Source organism: Bidens hawaiensis, unplaced genomic scaffold, assembly GCF_021521415.1.
Source record: "Bidens hawaiensis isolate Kalapana, Puna unplaced genomic scaffold, B.hawaiensis_p1.1 tig00018140_1, whole genome shotgun sequence".
In the NCBI taxonomy this organism is placed as follows: domain Eukaryota; kingdom Viridiplantae; phylum Streptophyta; class Magnoliopsida; order Asterales; family Asteraceae; genus Bidens; species Bidens hawaiensis.
The window spans coordinates 564964-579028 of NW_027492744.1; the positions used below are offsets into that span (position 1 = coordinate 564964).

General features: G+C 31.9%; 1 pseudogene across 1 annotated transcript; it reads left to right on the forward strand.

Moving 5' to 3' along the window:
- Positions 1–9956: 9956 nt before the first annotated feature.
- LOC143555522 (uncharacterized) lies at positions 9957–13770 on the forward strand (annotated as a pseudogene). Its single transcript, XR_013139220.1, has 9 exons — positions 9957–10179; positions 10267–10471; positions 10564–10654; positions 10722–10867; positions 11603–11842; positions 11954–12058; positions 12727–12908; positions 12976–13177; positions 13283–13770. The product of XR_013139220.1 is annotated as an uncharacterized LOC143555522 (transcript).
- The last annotated feature ends 295 nt before the right edge of the window (positions 13771–14065 follow it).

Here is a 14065-nt window from a genome sequence, read left to right on the forward strand (position 1 = left end):
AATGAGATAGAGGAAAGAAAGAAATGGGGTTGTTTGGAATGAAGTTTGATCCAAGATCCCTTTTGGGGTTTGCGAGGGGTCTCGGACCAGGCTTCATTCTTGACAGTCGTCTTTTCAGTTGTCGGGAATGAAGTTTAATTTAGGTTTATTTTATAAGTTTTTATATAAATTATGAAAAATGTTAATTTATGTGTTTCCCTCATTTTAAATCTTGTGTGAAGTTTTCAACTTTATATATTGATGAGTGTAATGATACTCATAATCAATCATCAAATGTTGCGTTTGAAAAGTTGGTTTCTTGATTCTTGAATCATGAGATAGAGAAAAGAAAGAATTGGGATTGTTTTGAATGAAGTTTGATCCAAGATCCTTTTTAGGGTTAGTGAGGGTTTTAGACCAGGCTTTATTTTTGACAATCGTCTTTTCAGTTGTTTGGAATGAAGCTCAAGTTTCTTTCATAAGTTTTTTTTATGAGTTTGAAAAATGTTATGTGAATTGGTTGAAATCAATGTTTTATAAGTTTTTGCTTTTACTATTCTTTGTCTATATGGAGTTTTTCAATCTAGTTGAGTCCCTTTGGTTATATTTGGTTTTATATGATGTTTCACTTATATTGGAAGTCGAATTCGTTTCCTATTGTTTTATTGGAGTGAATGTGGTGAATTGATTATCGTTTTTAAATGATTGAACCATCATGTTATGTTCTTTAAAAAAGTAGAAATTGTCAATGGATCAACACCTAGGGTTTGTTCTCCTTTAGTTTTTGGGTTGGGATGATTTGAATTTCTAGGTAATCTTTCTTATCGTAGAAACTATTTCATATTGAATGTTAAAAAACTATTTCATATTGAATATTGAAAGTCTATCCTTTTACTTCTACATGAATAAGAATAGAGAATAATAAAAATTTTATTGTAAATGAAGATTTTTTTTTCTATTTTGTTTTATCCTTTTCATTATTTATAAGATTTAGGTACTTAATTTATTAATTTCTTATTCATTATCTATTTTTCTTCAGAATAAAGTAATTATTAAAAATAAGCATAAAAGTTGGTGATAATATGAATAAAATACAAGGTTGTTTGTGAGATGTATGCATTGCTTGTAAAAAGTTTCCGGTGACGTTTGTGGGGTGCTCCTAATGTATCACATGACTAGCCACGTTGTCGGTGTTTATAGGTTTTAGCACTACAGATGCTCTTATGAAGTGTTTCTTTATCAATTATTTGATTATTGAGAGAGACATGTTTTGTACCAAGCCTTTGTAGAGGCTAAACCTTTATCCTTGAAACAATATTAGTATTAGTAGCATCCAGGCCTCTAATAACCGTTGCATCAAGTTCTTCATGGAAGAATGCCGCACTACCATTTCAAAGAATTGTGCATCCATTCTCGACCGAACCGCCATGATTGTTTCATCCACCTTCTCTACCTGTTTGATTATCTTCCATCTAACAACCCAATACCAATTTTCTAGATGAAAACTTGGTTTATGCCTGTCGAGTTTTTACCAGTTATCCAACCCGTCTAAGTGCGAATTTGATGGAGAAAAACAAGGGAGAAGTGCACAAAAGTTTGATGTGAGCATAAATACGATCATTACATGGTGACCCTTTTGATTCATAGTTTTCTTTTCTACAAGTTCTTTCTGTTAAAGTAGTTGAATTGAATATAATCTTTTTTATTGTGACATAAGAGGGAGCCGTCTTTGTCAAAAGCATTAAGTGGTTTCTATGGCTTATAAAACATAATTATTAATTTTAAAAAGTGTTAAGTAATACAAAACATACAATTAATAAACCAGAAGAGGGGAATCTTGTGAGATCTCTTCAATTATTTATAAAGAAAAATCAGAAATCTGATTCGTTTCTAACATGCCACTTAACAATTAACATCATGCATAGCAAAACAAACATTCTCCCATATAACTTTTTAATACTTCATATTATGTGTTTGTATGGACGGGCACATTGTGTTTATATGGTTTTTGTAGTTAATTTAAATTCATTCTTCGTTTTGTATCGAAGGACCATCTACAATGGTGTCACACCCCGACCAAAGGCTGCGGAACATGCCGAGGTGTAACGATTGTCCATAAGCACATGACACTAATTAAAGTGACAGTATTTAATAAACTCATTTCATTTCACAACATCGAAAATGTCACATAACAATTATCCATAAAATAACCATAAACAAGATATCACAAAATATGGCAAATTTGATATTGTTCATTTTTTACTAATATCCTAAGGTCTTTGATGTCTTTTTCTTCACAATCATAAATCAACCAAGATGCAAACCTGCAACATTTCATAAAATAAAGTTTGTCAACACAAAGGTTGGTGAGAAATTCATAAGTTTAATCATATTAGTATATAATAAAGATAGCCACAAAACTTGCATACGAAATGATAAATTAAAGTGGTAATTTGGATAAATAGATATCGCTAAACACATTAGCGACACCTAGCTATAAGGGGATGCCAAATAGTCTAGGATTTTATAGTTATTGTTAATTGCATTACGTTAACGACACCTTGCTATAAGGGGATGCCAAATAGTCTAGGATTTTATAGTTCCACCAACCAAAAGTGATAAACACATAGACATATAAGCATAGAACACCAAATCGAGCAATTATTTAGGTAGAGTATACAACTACGTTTGTGGTTTAAGATTCAAATATAAAGCATTTTGTTGAATAAGTATGAAATGTCACCCCAAAAATAAAAGACGGAAAATGGGGTATGAAGTACTCACCTTCAAGTAGTAAACTTGAAATATGATAATTTGGAGATTTGTCGGAACGACGTGTTTAACGCACAATGCCTAAAAAGAAAAGAAGTCTTAAATTTAGAAAGGTTGTCGTGAAGGTCTTTAAACAAAATAAATGTTGAGAAATGTAAATAATTAAAGTTCAAGGTTTAAAATGTAACTATTTAAGAATTTATAATAATAACCCTTTAAAAATGTAAGTTTGCTCGAAACCGGGTTAAAGTATCTAACCTTAATATTTACTCAACCTATGTTTTTTTTTTTGAACGGCAAATTTAGGATCACTCACGGACCACTGGAGTAGTGTTACCAGCAGAACCACGCGATCATATCCATCTCCACTAGGCAATAATGCCTAACCACCAATTCAGGAGGAAAGCCAACAAAAGTTGGGAAAACCCCCCTTATGGGATTCGAACCCAGGACCTTATGGTCCCTAAGCCTTATCCCACCACCAAGATGCCACTAGGCTACAAAGCCATGGACAAGTAATAAGGTGGGTAAAATGTAAGAATGCAAATCCCTTTGGAATAAAGATACTAAAACGGTGTTTTTTATCGAGTGTTCAGGTTGTCGGTTCGGGTCTTGATAATTGGTCAAACCCAAAGTCAACTTTCCAAAATATTGAATGTTATGAGATAACTCAATAAAATTTAATAAGACATAACCAAGTATGTAGTTCCATTGTTTTAGAACTAACAACACACGTTAAGCGAGTGTTCGGTTTTGTCGGTCCAAACTTTGTTATGAGATCAAGTTGGATCCAACATTTCCAAGTACTTAAGAAAATATTTAAAAATCAATTTGTAACTATTTTTAAAGAAATATACAAGTCTTGATGGCTAAAAAAGAAACACACTTGTGTGTCTTAAGCGAGTAAGAATCGGTTTGGTTTCCACATGTCCAAACACTAAAGAACTTGTATAATAATATACATATAAAAAATACTTTAAGTTTTACAACCAAAAGTTAACAATAAAGTCTTTAAACAAAAGTTCGGTTTTCGGTTCGGATCGTGTTTCGGGTTAAGACCGAGGTAAGATTCTACAAACCCATAACCATAGAATTTGTAAAAATGATTTTAGAAACTTAGATCTAACAATAAGTATGTTTAAACAATTATTTAACAAAACTAGTAACAAAGTTCGGTTTACGGTTTAGAGCTATTTACGGTTAAACCGAAGCATAGACTCTTAAAAACGCATAATCATGGAACTTGTAAACATGACCAACAAACTAAAATAAGCAAGATTAATATGTATGAACAAGTTATATAGATGTATATATATCAAGGACACGAAGTCCTCCATGAAGCCTTGCCTTGTGAGGTCCGAAACCTCACTGACCGGAATCGGAGAAGTAACTACTAAAGGTAAACAAGGGGTGTATATTATATATATGTTGCACAACCATAAACAAGTATTAATAAGGCTACATAAGCTAATTAAGATGAAAGACTAAAAATCTTCAAGAACACTTAAGAAGATAACCTTGAATCTTTGATGTTTGAGGGAGTTTTTTTTTTTGAGTTGTAGCAAGGGAAAATGAAGAGGAAATGTGGTGTATATATATGGTAATATTGGTGGTCAAATATGGGTGTGAGAAACAAGAGTTTTCATGCAAAATGGATCAAGACAAAAACACAAAACAACAAAATAAATAAATAAAAATAAAAATATGATGTTTTCAAGACCCAACAAGTGTGAAACAATATTGTAACATAAATCCATCATTTTGATTATGACATAAGCTTCGGTTTACAAATCGGGTCGGTTTACATAATAAACAAATACAAAAATGAATACAAACAAGACCCGAAAATTGACGAATGTCACAAATGGTCAACGAACGTAAATACTATGGCTCATTAGAGTTTATTACGACATAATGTAGCCCATTATATATATGATACTAATCGTCCAACATGTTTCATTGGGTCAAACATGGTCGTTAACTCGATATAGTGACAATTACGGTTAATTACTTTCAAAATCAAAATGTATCCACTCTATCCTCCTTTTCTTTCTATTAACATGCAAGCGTAAAATTTGTAAGCTTGTGCATAATTACTCTCATGGGAATACTTATACATCTTATGTATATGTAAGAATGCTATGCTGTATAAATAACAAAACATATACATTAAATACGTAGGGGTTGGTTCATGAGAGAAATGAAATTATTGTGAGAAAAGTGAGAAATGAATATGGACCACTAATTTTATTTTAGGTTTTAAATACATAAAGATAAATAAGGAAAGTATTAATGCATGTTATTTCTTCAATTAATATAACTAATAAATATAATAGTTATCTATTTAATTAATATAACTAATCAAATTATCATAATTGAAAATTAATAAGAATTCATTTATTTTTTTTCTCTCTTGAATTTTTATCCTACACAAGTACAATTTATTAATACATTAAAATTTCTTTTTATCCAAACCCAATTTCTTCCAACTCAATATATTAATATCCATCAACACGTATTTACATTGTGATGAATAGTACAAAAAACTATCCACGTGTTTGCATTAAATATCAATAAAAAACTACATAACCTACAAAAAAACATATAACATACATTTGTTCTAAGAATAAAAAAAACATATAACCTACATACGAAAAACATATAACCGACACACAAAATTCGGCATCAATAAACTACACACGCACACGAAAACGTATAACCTACACACGAAAAACATATAACCTACACTCGAAAATTTTATCCTACACAAATACAATTTATTCATATATTAAATATTTTTTCTATCCAAAACCAATTTCTTCCAACTCAATATATCAATATCCATCAACATATAGGTACATTGTGATGAATAATACAAAAAACTATCTTACATATGTTAGCAATAAATGTCAATAAAAAATACACAACCTAAACAAAAACATATAACATACACTTGTTATAGGAACAAGAAAACATATTACCTACACACGAAAAACATATAACCTATACACGTATAGGATATGTGTATCTTTGTCTAGTTTATATAATTGTTGATGTCGAATTACATATGTAAGTTGTATACTTTTTTATATGCTGTACGTTTTTATTGCTCAAAACAAGTGTAGGTTATATAATTTTGCGTATGTTGTATATTTATTGTTTATATTTAATGAACACATTTGTATGATATTTTTTTTATTATTACTTATAACAATAATTTTTCTAAGTTATATCAATTAAAAAAAAATATTATGTTTTGATATTTATTACTAGAAAGGATTTATTATGGTTATATTAGTTGTATTAATTGAAAAGAGAATGATTTATTATGATTATATTAGTTGTATTAATTGAAAAGAGAATGATTTATTATGATTATATTAGTTGTATTAATTGAAGAGAGAGAATGCATTTATTGTTGCATTTATATTTTTTCATTTATTTTTAAACATTTAAAACATAAAATAAAACTAGTGGCCCATATTCATTTATCACATTTCTCACAGTAATCTCATTTCTCTCTTGAACTTAAGCCTAAATACATAATCGTAAACAATATTAATATAAGAGTTATAGCTGCATTAGATTAACATTATAAGTTTATTAATTCAAGATTATCTAGGCAGATCTAACAAATTTAGTATAAACTTGCTTTACATATAGCATATAACCTTTGAAAATCACTTATTATTAGCAATATTGTTATATGTTGTATCTTAGCATTATAGCATACGCCAACAAGTATCCATTTAGTATTTTCTCGTCCATTTTTTTATCTCTATCCCATGCATTTAATGCCCGGCTCCAACATGTAAAAATTACTTTGTGAGAGATTTTGATTTCTTTTGATATGTTCAAATATATTACAAACCTGTCAAACCATGTAGTTAACACTATCGTAAGCCGCCTTGGTCCATCTCCAACTCTGTCATTTAACTATTGTTAAATCAACCAAACTCCATTGCCAAACTCACCACAGCCCATCACAACACATTTTGAGACAAACATCTTGAGTTTTCAGGAAAGAGATTGTACGAGAGGAGGTTTTCGTTCAAGGACTTTCACGAAGATGTAAACTATTCTTTTTTAGATAAAAATAATATTTATTATAACTTCTTTAATATGTCTCAATTCTAGTACTAGGATACCTTAAAATGTAACACATAATGAATATCATAGAAAACAACATTGTATGCTTCATTGAAGTTCAAATATACAAACAAAAATATTGTGTCTATCAAAACCATTAATTACCAGGCTTGTGTCTAGTTTACAACCCAATTTAAGGACTTGAACTGATCTAAACATAACCTGTTTATTATTATTATTATTATTATTATTATTATTATTATTATTATTATTATTATTAACAATTTATCATACTCCTACTCCTAAACTACAAGCCATATATATTTAAATTTGCTCGGGATATAACCTCAGACCTTCACATAATTGGTGCTCCCAGAGACTTTGCCTCTTGACACTGGCCTGTAGGCACCAACCCCGATAGATTAATCTCAACTTGATTCTACTAGTGTTTTTTAATAATAATAATAATAATAATAATATTATTATTATTATTATTATTATTGTTATTATTATTATTATTATTATCTAGCAAACATTCTTTTAGAAACCTAGAATAATGCCGTCTAACCTATTTTGTGTGGTCTCAAGTCTGAATTCGGCAAAGTGTTACAAGTACATTTAATATTATGTTGTTTAATTTTGAAAAACTTTAGCACGGTTTAAATATATTTTTTACATTCTTCTAAACTTATAAAACCTGGTCTCCAAACAATAGCGGGATTGGCGGCTAGAAGTAATCTAAAATATTGTCTTGGGTTGATTTCATTATGTCAATTATTGAAATATCAAATGTCTTAAGGTTAGCACGTTTTGAGTCTTGACAAAATCAACCACTTTCCCACTTTGTTTAATATATACATGACAAACATTATTCTCTAAGAATCCACTTAATGTCATGAAATTTAATATTTTTTAATATTCCTTTCATCTTATTTACCAAGAAATTTTAGTTTATAAGGAAATGGAAGGTTAAATACCTTTAATATATACTTCATTAATATAAAAATTGTCCGGCTTGAGAGTTAGTACATACATGCACTCTTGACTGATATCGAATGGTACGTGAGAATGCATAAAGAGTGAAAAGAAAATCCATACCTTACAAATTGTTTTAATAATTTTCTTATTATTTCATATAGTTGGTTTTTATTCTTTATTTTAAATTATGTCTAGAGTGTTTGATAATTTTAACCGAATTTGATAATTTTGTTACGTTTTCCTTTTCATTTAACTTTCTAGTGTTGGCTTTGCTATTCAAAAGGAGGGTTGTGGCACAGTTTGTTTTCTGTTTACCTGTCACTTTATTGTAAATTTGTAATCGTTTTGAGTTTAATGAGATAATTGATTTGAATAAAAAAAAACCCCTATACATAGAGGGTAATTTGTAATGTCTTTAAAGATTTTGATGTCATGAATTCATAATCAACGCACCCTCATGATTTTATCTAAACGTTTGTTAGAACATATCTAGTCATTTCTCGTTTCCTGTTCAACATCAAATCTAATGCTGCGTATATCCAATTAAGGAATAATACATGTGATATGAATAAAAGCCAAAAAAAAAAAAGAAAAAGAAAAAAATGTTTCAAGAATAATTTGTATTCTAACTTGACAAAACATGTTCTTAATAATTTATTCTCTATAAAAGATCCCCAAGATCAAGACTTTGCACAGTGTAAACAGACATAAAAATTCATAGAATCCAGCTTTTAAAGTGTGAATAAAGATTAATTGTGGGTGGTCAATCAAAGGCAGTCGGCCAATATTGTTTAACAGGTGGTTGTCTGAACTTTCAAGAAAACATCCAAATTAACTATAAAAATATTAAAATGGACTGCAAAACCAAAATTGATAAATAATAATCCTTCAATAGGTGGACCGCTAGGGGCTCCGTCCGTCCGGACTCGTGGCCGGCTCATGCTACCTTTAGCCAATGAGGGCCGTGTACGGAGTACCGGCGTTACTTAGTTGGTCATTCCAAAAAAAATAACAATAATAAACTGTTATTTTTAACGGCCAACGAATCCTCTAAATGGGCTACCGACTAAATTCACCGCATCGGGATACACTCGTCTTTAGATCCAGGAGAAACCTTCACCTAAGGCCAACGCCCGTGAACACTCGCCCGAAGGCCCGACAGTACGGTGAGATGAAACCCGTTCAGTTCAAAGATCCAACTAGTGAAAGCCACCAAATCGCCTAGCCTCCTGTCATCACCCTGGTGCCTATGAAACTAAATGCTGTGAGCAAGAATCAAACCTGGGTCACACAAAACACCAACTCTCTTACTTGCCACTCCACCACTAGCAATAATAAACTGTTTAACAGGTGGTTGTCTGAAATTTCAAAAAACCCGCCAAATTAACTATAAAAATATCAAAATGGACTGCAAAGAACTAATAATAAATAATAAAAAAATTAAGAAAAAGGCCCTACAAATATCCTGTAAGTATCAACTAATTCTCTCTCAGAATCTCCTGTAAGTATCAACTAATTCTTTGCACATTTATTATTGATTTAACATTAACCTCCATTCTTGTTAAAAAAAAAAAAGGGTGGTGTCTTGAAGCTAACAATGAGCTTAATACAGTTCAAATGTTACAATTTGTCATGGGTTTGAGTCACTGGTTCAGTCTTTGTTGTAATCTTGAGTCTTGGTACACCAAGATGAGCTATGGGCTTGAATCTTTTGTAACCATGGTGTCATTGGTTTGAGTCTTGGTGCAACCCACCTTCACTGTTAAACTGAAGTTTTGAACTTTATAGTTATATCTTGTGAATAAGATGCTAAAAGTTACCATATCACATGCTAAATGTATATCTGTGTCACACAAAATAAAAAAAAAATGGAATGTATGCAAATGGGTAGGCCTGGTAATGAGGTCGGTCGAGCAGGTTTGGGTCATGCATAGGAATCGGTCGATTAGAAAGGGTTAATTTAGTTCAGGTCGGGAAGGTTCGGGTCAAAACATGTTGGTTTAACAAATGGTTTTTGAAGTGGGTATATTTTCTTGATAGAAACCCTTTTTTTATATATTTTTAAAATGGATGTTTTTTTTCTTGTTTGACCTGATTTGACTTTCTGTTTGCCTGTAACAGTAGAAGTGTTCTCTCATATGGGATTCAACAACATGGGGAAAATTTCAATTTTGTTGATGATGTGGTGTTTGGCTTCACTGGCTGAAGCAGAGTATATGCTCTACAAAGATCCTAAACAACCGCAAAGTGTTCGGTTAAAGGACTTAATGAAGAGAATGACATTAGAGGAAAAGATTGGTCAAATGACTCAAATTAAAAGATCAGTTGCATCTAATGAGGACATGAAGAAGTATTTTATAGGTATATGCAAATCATCAAACCCGAATAATACCATACATTTATCAGTTCTTTTCTTACGATAAAATATGTTGTGATTTCATTTCTTAGGGAGTGTGTTAAGTGGAGGAGGGAGTGTTCCATCAAAACAAGCAACACCCGAGACATGGGTCAACATGGTCAACGAATTCCAAAACGGCTCGTTATCTACACGTTTGGGGATACCTTTAATTTACGGGATTGATGCGGTTCATGGACATAATAATGTTTATAAAGCAACAATATTTCCTCATAATGTTGGTCTTGGAGTTACCAGGCAAGTACATGTACATCACAAGTAACCAATGCAAGTTAAAATATAAATATAAATATTTGATTAATCTATATGTGCTTACTAAATTTAAACAGGGATCCTATACTAGTTAAGAAGATTGGTGCTGCAACCGCACTTGAAGTTAGAGCAACCGGCATACAATATGCTTTTGCGCCTTGTATTGCAGTAAGTAGAAAACTCAAGAATTGCTGTTAGTTTAATATTTATATAAATAATATTTGGAATTAAACAGGTTTGTAGAGATCCGAGATGGGGTCGTTGCTACGAAAGCTACAGTGAAGATACCGAAATTGTAAGATTAATGACGGAAATTATACCAGGTTTACAAGGAGAGATCACTGATGAATCCAAAAAGGGTGCCCCTTTTGTTAATGGACAGTAAGTAGCAATATGTGCTTATCATGTTTATGTGCCAGGATTATTAGTTTCTAGAAGCTTCTAGATATGGTGATTTCGACCCGTTTTCTTATAAACGGGCCAGGAAAAAAAGATTAGGAAAAAGGGAAACTGGTGGGTCAAAAGTCAGCCAGTGTAATTTTAACGCATACAACCTCCTAAATGGCTTTATGCAAAACAAAGTTAATACAAAAACAATATAGTTTCTATACATATATATTTTTAATGCGATTGCTATTTAAAAGAAATAAGAAATCACGGACAAAAAGTGCTTTTGGCCCGTATCAAAATTATGGTTATTTCGTATTCGGATTTAGATAAAGTAGCATAAGGGTAAGGGGTTGTGGACAAAAACAAGTGACATGAATATTGGTTTTTTGTTATTGTTGTTAGTTGTTACATTTTGAAAACCAAATTATTCTTGTCCTAATTGATAATTGGCTTTTTATTCTGGTCAACTGTTCTGTTTATGTTTGGCTGAGATGTTGATTAGCATAGATCATGGGTTCCACACTTCCACTAACTATACATTATAAATGAATAAAATTATATAACAGATTGATTGTATCCTATCAAGATTCAACTTTGTACCCTTTAGAACTTAAGTTTAGATCATCTTAATATCAAAAAATCACTTTAAAAACACAAAATTATTGACCTTAATAAGATGAAAAACATTTAATTAAATTTGGCATCCATTATTTTTTTATCTTACAGACAGAAGATTGCAGCATGTGCTAAACATTACTTAGGTGATGGTGGCACTCACCTGGGAACAAATGAAGGCAACACAATATTAGACAGTAAAAAGTTTTTCAGTATACACATGCCTGCATATACTCAGTCATCAAGGGTGTGTCTACCATTATGACGTCATATTCTAGCTGGAACGGGGTTAAAATGCACGCTAACCGTAATCTTGTTACCGGCTACCTCAAAAACAAACTCAAATTCAAAGTATATTCTCTTATACCATTGTCAGATCTATCTGTCATAAAGTGATGAAAAAACTTTTTAAAAAAATCAAGATTATTTTTTTTTTTGGTTTTATTTTATTTTTAATTTCAGGGATTTGTGATATCAGACTGGGAAGGTATTGACAGGATCACCAATCCTTCACATGCTAATTACACATACTCCATATTAGCTGGAATTAATGCAGGCATTGACATGGTTTGTTTACTTTCACCTTCTTTTATTTTTAATATTTGTAATAACTATACTAAAAAGTGAAAATTCTGACCCATTTACTTATGATTGTGTCGAACGGTTATGTTTTATATTCAATGGGCCGAATAACTAAATGTGAAAGTGGGTCAAAACTTGCCAAAAGGGTGTTTCATAATCCATATAACCTTCTAAATCATTTTGTTAAAAAAGTTAGATATATTGAAACAATATAAATCATATAGGGGAATATTGCACCTTATAGTAACCAAGTTTCTTCCATGTTCCATAAACTGCCAACACTTTTTTCTAACTACAAAAACCGCTCAAGTTTCAATATTGTTCCATTGTGAAATACTTTAGAATGAACGAATCCTATCATAAAACTTGATTATGTCCCTACCCTAAACACGGTATATATAGCAGACCTAGACCTATACATGCTTGACTATAACTAGATCTCAGTTAATTAATTCCACAATAATTATCTAACACATATCCTATCATAACTCAATTAGCATTCTAAAATATTATCCACAATACTGAAACTTGAGTGGTTTTCATAGTTAGAAAAAAAACTAGGAGTGGCTTTATTAAAACCTGGCTATTATTTCATAATTTTATCCCATCTTTTAATCTTATTGGCACACTAATGCATTGATGGAATACTGCAGATCATGGTCCCAATGAACTACACAGAGTTCATTGACGGTTTGACTTACCTGGTCAAAACAAGTTTATACCCATGACCCGAATAGACGATGCGATTGAGAGGATTTTGAGGGTGAAGTTCACAATGGGTCTGTTTGAAAATCCATTGGCTGATTACAGCATGACCAAGTACTTGGGATGTCAGGTAAGTCAAACTTTTTCGGTTTGACCATGATCAAGAACCCGAATCTTGATTTTACTTTATTAAACAGGAACATAGAGACCTGGCAAGGGAAGCAGTGAGGAAATCACTAGTGTTATTAAAGAACGGTAAATCTTCAACGCAGCCATTGTTACCACTTCCTAAAAAGACATCAAAGATATTAGTTGCGGGATCACATGCTAATAATATCGGTTATCAATGTGGCGGCTGGACAATCGAATGGCAAGGAGTTTCAGGCAATATTACTGCTGGTATGAATATTAACATCACAAGTCCTAAACTTTATACATAATATTTTTAAGTTTTAGCCGATTTATAAGAAAACGTGTTGATTCGGGTCGATATTTTTATTACAGGTACGACAATCCTATCGGCTGTGGAAAAAACTGTTGATCCAAAGACTCAAGTAATCTACAACGAGAATCCGACCCAAGAATACGTAAAGTCAAAAAACTTTGACTTTGCTATAATCGTGGTAGGCGAGCTACCATACGCAGAGACTTTTGGAGACAGTTCAAATCTTACAATCCCCGAGCCGGGCCCCAGCACTATACAAAATGTATGTGGGTCAGTAAAATGTGTGGTGGTCCTAATCACTGGGCGGCCGGTGGTGGTGCAGCCTTTTGTTGACACCATAGACGCACTTGTGGCGGCTTGGCTTCCTGGGACAGAAGGCCAAGGTGTGACAGATGCTTTGTTTGGTGATTATGGGTTCACTGGAAAGCTGGCGCGCACTTGGTTTAAGTCGGTTGACCAGCTACCCATGAATGTTGGGGACTCGCATTATGACCCATTGTACCCGTTTGGGTTTGGACTGACAACTGCACCAACCAAAACCACATAGACTTGTTTGTTGTAATCAAACACAGTGATTATGATTATTTGTTGTTCAATGCTAAGAATCCCTTGAGAATCATTTCTAATAATAGAAAAATGAAGATTTATTTATAGTATAACTATAAATGGTTTGTATCATATCATGTATGGCATGTGAACTAGTAATTATATCACACTATATATGTTTTCATCCTCTTTATATATAAACCGAGGGTCATCTTGGCGTCTGTTTCGTATGGAGTTTGGTGTAAGCACTCCACATTCTTTCTTTCTCAACATTATAGCTGAATGATTCTACACGT